This window comes from Rhagoletis pomonella, unplaced genomic scaffold (assembly GCF_013731165.1).
Source record: "Rhagoletis pomonella isolate Grant_MI unplaced genomic scaffold, Rhpom_1.0 Rhpom_scaffold_00013, whole genome shotgun sequence".
In the NCBI taxonomy this organism is placed as follows: domain Eukaryota; kingdom Metazoa; phylum Arthropoda; class Insecta; order Diptera; family Tephritidae; genus Rhagoletis; species Rhagoletis pomonella.
The window spans coordinates 5533950-5541982 of NW_023458567.1; the positions used below are offsets into that span (position 1 = coordinate 5533950).

Below are 8033 nucleotides of genomic sequence, written 5' to 3' on the forward strand. Positions count from 1 at the left end.
GTCAAACTCGATTGTAATTCATTTGATATATAAAATTTTATCTATTCAAACGTTTCATTCGTGTTATTCTTATGTTTAATTGTATTTTCTTCAATATTTATTTTGGTTTAATTCAATTTTTTTCTGCGTATTGCGTTTACTCAACCGTGTGGCCGAGGAGCCATTTTGCACCTGCAATTAGCACATCTAAAATGGCTTGGATATCTGATGATTAGTGATATCCAAGACGTTATGGATTCGTTTCCAAATCATCTAAGAAAACAATCGAATATTATTTGTTGTTTAAAATTTAAACATTTAATATCTAACAATGCTGTTACTAAAGCACAAACAAAACACGTTTGCCAAATTTTCGAGTACACGACAAACCCAATTTCTAGGAAAGGGTGGGTGGCGTGCTGCCATTCTGGGTCCTAGCAGCTCGCCTTTTCCTGACATGTGTACAATGCTTTTTTATATCAGTGCACTTCCACATTTATCGTTACTATTTATTTTTATAAGTAGATATTTTTCAATGATTCGGATTTTCATTAGTTTTGAAGTCCGAAACTTTTTCTTTTAGTACACGTATGACATGGGAGAATGAAGATACAATTTCCACACGATTAGGGTGGGTGGAGGGTGTGGATGGGGTTGGGAATTTCAACGAAAAACGTTGCGTCGGTTTAAAGTAGTGCAAATATGGCAAAATATGGCTTTTACTCGCAAATAAATGTTTTTTGGGCTCACTTGAAAACCGACGCAACGTTTGACGTTGAAGATTCCCCTTTGGCTAGGTGACGATAAGTAAGTGTGGTCTATATACGTCCAGTTGCACTTATCGTTCGAGCCAGTTAAGAACAAAAAACAAAACAAAACAAAAAAAAAACGACGCTCCCATGTCGTTCTAATGTTGCCATATTTTTGTTTCTAGCGCAATATATATGGCGGCTATCAAACCAAATGATCCTTGCGGCGGCAAACTTGATGATATTTAGCTGACTAATACATGTCAAAAGCGTTGTTAGTGATGTCAAGAATTTACCGATTATTCATGTGCCGCTTTAGTCGATAATTGAACATTTCTCAATGGGTTTCGATTAGCTATCGAAATAAAAATTTTTGTTTAATAACTTTCATAAAAATAAATATAAAACTGTGCGCTGTAAGCGAACGTAGAAAAATGGCAATATGGGCGATTTTGCGACTGGCTCTAAATCTAAACATGCTTGAAGCTTGGAAACCTCAAATTTGTGCACTGCGTTTTTTTGGCGAGTAGTAAAAAATATACAATCAATTCACAAATATACAAATGTTTTTTCTAGATTTTTTTTTTTTAATTTTTGATTGAAATTTTTTTCGGTACTTCACTTTTGTATTTTTTATTATATTATCGAATTTTTTTTTTAATTTTTACATTTTACATTTTTTTATTTTCATTTTTTTCGTGCTTATTTAAATTTTTTTCAATATATTTTAGAGATATAAGGCAACAATAAAATATAAAATATTTGCATATGTAGTTGCATAAGAAAAAAGAACTTAGAGAAACCAGCAGGCAAATGCATATGTATGTGTAAAACAAGAAATCAGCAAATAATAAAGCGCGAAAAATTACATGGGAAAAAAATTAATAACTTTAACCACATTTTAATTTTATTATACTAATTTTAAGACCTACCATACATACATACAGAACATATGAAATGCTTGTTCGTAAAGCTTAGCCGATTTTTTAAACTTAATCCACAAGACACTAAAAAGAAAATTTTAATGCAGAAATGTTTCGAATTACATACATATGAAAAAGAGTTGAAGCAAACACGAAATCGTACACAACTTATATAAACATATAAAAAGAAAAACTTATAAACGTAAATGTAGTGCTAGAGCGTCGTTCTTCAACACTTAATATATATATATATATATATATATATATATATATATATATATAAAAAATTACAAAAAAAAAGAATTACATCTAAAAGAAAATATTAATGTAGTAATATGAATATAATACATTCGCAAATACTTCAATATATGCATATATGTCAGTGAGTAATTAAATAAAAATAATAAAATAATTTTTTTGTTTTTTTTCCACAAAAATTTGCAAGCAAGTTACTGCTAACAAAGTAAGAACAAAAACAAAGAACTAAAAAATGCAGTTGTACATACAGCGGGAAGTATTTTTTTCGTTTTTGTTGTTTTTGTTAATTTTTTTCTAGCTGCCAGAATCCAAGCTCAATTCGTTTGCGCTCACTACGCTCAGCAACACGAAATGGCAAGTAAGTACTTCAACATACCTAACCCTCTCCGTCTAAAAACAAACATACTCGTACATACTTCTTCCCGAAAAAAAAAAAAAATGTTTGCTGGCTGCGGCGCCGGCGCGCAACAACCACCACTACTATATTTCCTCCTGAGTGCACTCCAAAACGAAAAGAAAAAGACGACTATGACTTTTTTATAATTTTTTTCTATACCATAAAAATATATATACATACTTACAAATATGCTAGTGTATACGAATAAATAACTAATTTTTTGTTAATATGTATTTACTGCAAATTTTTTTATAGATTGAATACGCATTTAGTAGATATTCGCAAGTATATCCAAATGTTGTTGTTGTTCCCAAAGAGCAAAGGTGAGATTTTTTTGTATTTTTTTATCTAAACTTATATACGCACATACAAACATACTAAATATATATAGCAACCCCACTGGAAATTTACGGAAAAATGATCTGCTAGGGCAACAATAAAAGTGCAATTTTTTTGTCCAAAGATTTATTGAGTGAAAAATAAAAGTTTTTTTTTCTTTTTTGACAATGTAAATGCTTCTAAAATATGAAGTTCACAAAGTCTGCTTTGTAGACACAAACAATTTTTTTATGCAAAAAGATCGAAAATATTTTTTTTCCTTTATTTTTTGTGCACAAATCAATATATATTTTTTGTATCAAGTGTGTACAATATTAAAAGAAGAAATATACATACATATTTGTGTCCTATAGACAGAATATTTTTCCCAAATATTTTTTTATAAAAAAGAAATCATATAAAATTACGCAAATTGCTTAATGTGTCGATCTTTCAATAAATCTTGAATAAAAAGAAATTAGTCAGAATAGTAAAAAGAAAGTAGTTGTATAATTTTTGTAAAATGTTTTTTTACAAAAGAACTTTTATTTCAATTACTAATTGTAATGACAAAAATTAATAGCCATTAAGTATGCTTCCACATTTCATGTTTTAAAAGTTATGCCGGATTAAATGACAAAAAATTTAACGAGCATTAAATAATCAGCCCTATTTTGGTTGTCGACGTCGATGCCATTTTTTTTATTTTTTTTTTTTTTCAAAAAATAGCCCTCATCAGTCCAACTCCGGTTTCGCTGACCACAGTAATTTGGCGAGGAATACCTTTCAGTTATTATTTTCTAATCTGAATGGCTGTGATTCGAATTGAAGAATACTCGATATTTTAGTAAGTTTTGGCTATTTTTTCTTAGTTTATTTAATGTTTTTTATTTATTTTATGAAAGTAAAGCTCCTTTCCTAACAAAAACCATAAACTACCAAATTTCCAGCTTTGTGCAGAAAACTATAAAAATTAATTCTGCAATGTTTCGCCAAAATTTAAAACTTTTTAATTAGAATCTTTAGACAAAAAAATTAGTTTGCGGTTTTGTAAATTATTAAAATTGAGTATAATAAAGTGCGAGTGAAAAGTGTTGCTCATTTGCTTCTCCTTCAAAAAAACAAAAAGGTCGAACACACTTACTTTGTATGAAAAAAATTGTTAACCGTTAAACCGTTAAAAAACCTGTTAAAAAAATGCCAAAAAAGGCTTACCGCCTTACCGACTTAAAATTGCACATTATACTAAAGTTTAACGATTTTTTAAAAAATTTTTTTTGAAAATCTCAGAAAAATATCCTATAAATGTGTGATGTTACTATAAGGATACTGTTTCAGGCAAAACAGTGTGGAAAAAATTTCCAAATTTATTTTTTGTCCCGTATTCGGCCCTCATAAATATGGTCACCGTACATATATGTAAAAATAAATTGTGTTTATTCGTTACATGGAAGCAAACGCGAAAAAAAAAATTATAGAAACATTTGAAACTCGCACATTTTTAGACTAAAATTGAATGCGCTATAAAACTGCGTACTGAAAAAAATTCTACCACTTCTGAGAAAAAAGTTTGAAATTTAGGTAAAAATTCGTTGCATTTGATGGAGGCTTTTACTTTGGTTTAAAAATTTGGTTTATATGGGTTTTGTTAGAGAATGAACTGTATTTTAATTGAAAATTCTTAAAAATAATTAAACATAAGTGGCAAACAATATCACTTTGAAATGAGGGTGCTATAGATATGGCCAATACTTCACACTTCATGTGTTTGATTTGTTTCGAATTTTTAGGATTTCGATGATTCTTCTATGGGAAAGAGGTAGTGTCTCCGAGGTGGTCGCATACTAATTTGGTTTAGATCCGATCATTGGATCATGTAGAAATTAACGGTACACCTGAATTTGTAGATCAGAATTGAAGTCGGCCGTGGTTTTTGCTTAAAATATACTTCTCATTTCAATAGCTATGTATTAGAAATTGTACTATAATTGGTGACAAAAAATTTTTTACTGACAAATTTCAACTTTTTCATTTATTTTTCCGTAAAAACACTGTGACAAGAATTTGTCGCTGATACAGAATAGAACCGTGTTAATAAAAACGTAATGGCATAATGACAAATTTTATGAACGTAACGACTCGGATACATATTTTTAATGCACAACATTGGCGTACAATTTTTTGTCTTTAGCGTTCAGAGGAAATCCGGCATAACAATTTCGGTAAAAACAATTGGATATGAAAAATATATATAAAAGTGTTAAATAATTGTTTTATGTAAATAAATTTAATGTTTTTCGAAGAGAATTTTAAAAGAATGGCATTTATAACTAAGAATTTTGTACGAAAAGTCTATTACCAAACAATAAATTTTTAACGTAAAACTATTTATTTTCAAACACTAGTTTTTAAATAATGTCAAAGAAATTGTTTTTTTTTACAAAAAAAAAAATGTTAACGGAAAATAATTTTAACATGCACTTTTTTACATTTTCAAAATGATTTATTAAAGAATGATAGTCATGAAAGTTGTTTTGCGAAAAACATTTAATGAATTTTAAAATACGCAAAAAATTGTTTTTTTTTTTAACAAAAGGAACATATCTCTTACAAAAAATAATAACTATTTTTTAAAATTTTACAACTTTGTTTTTAATTTTGTAATACTTTTTAACCTTTTCTAATAGCATTTGTAAACTTTTTAAAAAGTTGTAAAATTCATCTAAATTTTAGGCACTTTTTTAACATGGGCGCTTGAAATTCTGTACTATATATTTTATGAAATTTTTTTTAAGAAGATGTCCGTCTGCGAGACTGCGGAATTATGAAATTTGAAAAGCCTTAGCCAATAATTTAATTGAATACAAAGAACAATTACTTGGTCTTCGAAACTTTATTTTTTTCCTTGTAAGTTGTTTTTTATGGTGTAATGTTTTTTTTATTAAACGAAAGTTCTTTTTTATTTTAAAATAGCTTAAAGCTTTTTTAACAGAATATTTTGAGTTAGTTTTTTATTAAAATTTTCATGATGTGTTTCGATTAGTGACGATTTTAAAAATAAGAAAAAAACTCAACAAATTAAACAATTTTTAAATACTGAATCTTTCATCAGCTAAAATGTAAAAAGTAACAAGCTCCAAAAATTTCCAAGCGAAACTTGCAAAGAATTTTATAAAATAAAAACACCACATTTTTCATACAAAATGACCTCAAAAATAAATAAAATAAAAATTATATATATTTCGTTTTTGTAAACTCCAAATAATGAAAAATATTTCTTGTGATTTTCCTTAAGAGCTGTATTCTAAGCTTTAATGGTAAAACGTACAGTGAAAACAAATATTTGGTTTGAACGTTGCTTTCAGAAAAAGAAAACATAATATTACACGTTAGATTTTTTATTGCTAATTATTTTTTTTAATTTTTAATTATTATTTGTTTTTTTTTTTAACTCTTGTCGAGTCATTCATTGTCTTCCTGTTTTTGCATAAAATTGTATATTTCTTCGAAATTTTTTTGCTCTTTATTTTTATTTTTTAATAATATAATTTCATTTATATTTTGTCCACAAGTTTTGTACTTTTTACGCTCCACGCAGGATTCAAGTGCGAATAGTTAATAAGAAAATCATAAATATTGGTTTTCTCTAAGAGGGATTTTAAAAGTGTTTGTGCGAAAGAAAAGGCTTTACAATAATAAACCCCATTGTAAGGGATATTTATCGCTACATAGTACTACATACATAAATATTTCTTAGTATGTATGTATTAAGTAAACATTTTACTAACACGCTCTTAACCTTTTTCTCGTATTTCTTTCTTTCATGCTGCCGCTTACATAATTTTGCTCTGTATGGCTGTCAATTATGCTACTCTTGCAACATCTGTTGCAAACTCCTACAATCAACTACAAAAAAAAAAAATCGATGCTAATTCAACGACGAAATCTTGCACTGATACAAACGTCTGCAATCGAACATCATCGCAACTTTACCACAAAATCTTTATAGGCTTCAACTACTCCGGCCTTATCGATGGGCTTTATCGCAATAAATCTTATCATTATCCATATTTATAATTCGTGAAAATGATGCTGGATGCAGTGGTGGCGGCGGCGGCGGCGGCGGCGGCGCCGAGTATAATCATCGCCTGCAACAAATGCTGTTGACGATCATGTTCATGTAAACGTTGACGATCACGATCACGATCATCCCACATGTCTCCTAGTACTACTTACTCCTCCTTTCTACTATTGTACAGTTCATAAGCTAAGCTCGCTCTCTCACAAGATTTATATACTCGTACATATATACAAATGTACTCTAGTCTCATTATACTAGACATTTAACATGCAGACATACATATGTACGTACGTACGTACTTATACATAGATAGTGTATTTGTTTGTAAGCGCTAACAAATTATTTAAATAGCGAAAAAATTACGTAAACGTTGAAGCGTTGAAATTATAGTTGGAAGTTGAAAGTTGGCATGTGATGGATTGTATGTATATTTGTAGAAAATGTTTGACGATCTCTATTTAGCTACTATTTAATGATTAACAAAACGTGTTGTTGTTGGCCCGAAAAAGTGCAAAACAGTTAAAAAAAAGACAAGAAATGTTTGGAGGAAGAAACTAGCCTCGAAAATCAAATAAAATTTAAGTGATTCAGTAGTTTTACGAGAAAAAGCAAAAAATAAAAATAATTAAAACGAAGTAAAATACAAAAAAAAAAAACAAAAATATAGTTCATGGATTCACAAGGTGTCGATTTTCAGTGATTCTTAGTAAGCTCAAAACATTTTTACACGTTTTAAAATTTGTTGACTTATGACGATATAACTAACTATTCAGCCATATCCCCAATTCCATGTGAATAAATCGTTCCCATAATTTAATAGGCAAAACCAAAATAAATTGGAGAAATTTGTTTTGGTTCTGCTTTATAATATTTGGCAATATTTCTTCTCATGGAATTCGGGATAAGGCCGATATGTCACCTTGTGAATATCCTAAGTATGTTGTTATCGTGTGGCAGAAAATATTTGCACTCGGGGAAGTAATGTTTATGGGAAAAAGTTTATATTGAGTATAATCGGCTCCTATGTTGAATGTCGTCATCGTCATTGTCCACGATCGTCAGCGTATCAGTAAAATGGCTGACGATGGCCGTAAAAAATTACCTATACAATTTTAAACATTTTTTTCTTAAGTGCTAAATGAAAGTTGGCATTTTAAAAATAAGAAATGTCGTATTTTTTTTTTCTTATAAGTTAAGTTCTGATAAGATAATTTTATTTATTTATTTAATTGAAATGAGAGATCAGCTAACCCTTTGTCTGGTGGCCACATGTCTTAAAAGCTTTAGTTTTAGGTTGAAGCTTGCATTTTTCATTTAGTAGATGTTAT

General features: G+C 28.9%; 1 long non-coding RNA gene across 1 annotated transcript; it reads left to right on the forward strand.

Moving 5' to 3' along the window:
• The first annotated feature begins 2491 nt into the window (after positions 1-2491).
• LOC118748620 lies at positions 2492-7234 on the forward strand. Its single transcript, XR_004994068.1, has 2 exons — positions 2492-2629; positions 6634-7234. It is a non-coding gene; the product is annotated as an uncharacterized LOC118748620 (long non-coding RNA).
• Positions 7235-8033: the final 799 nt, after the last annotated feature.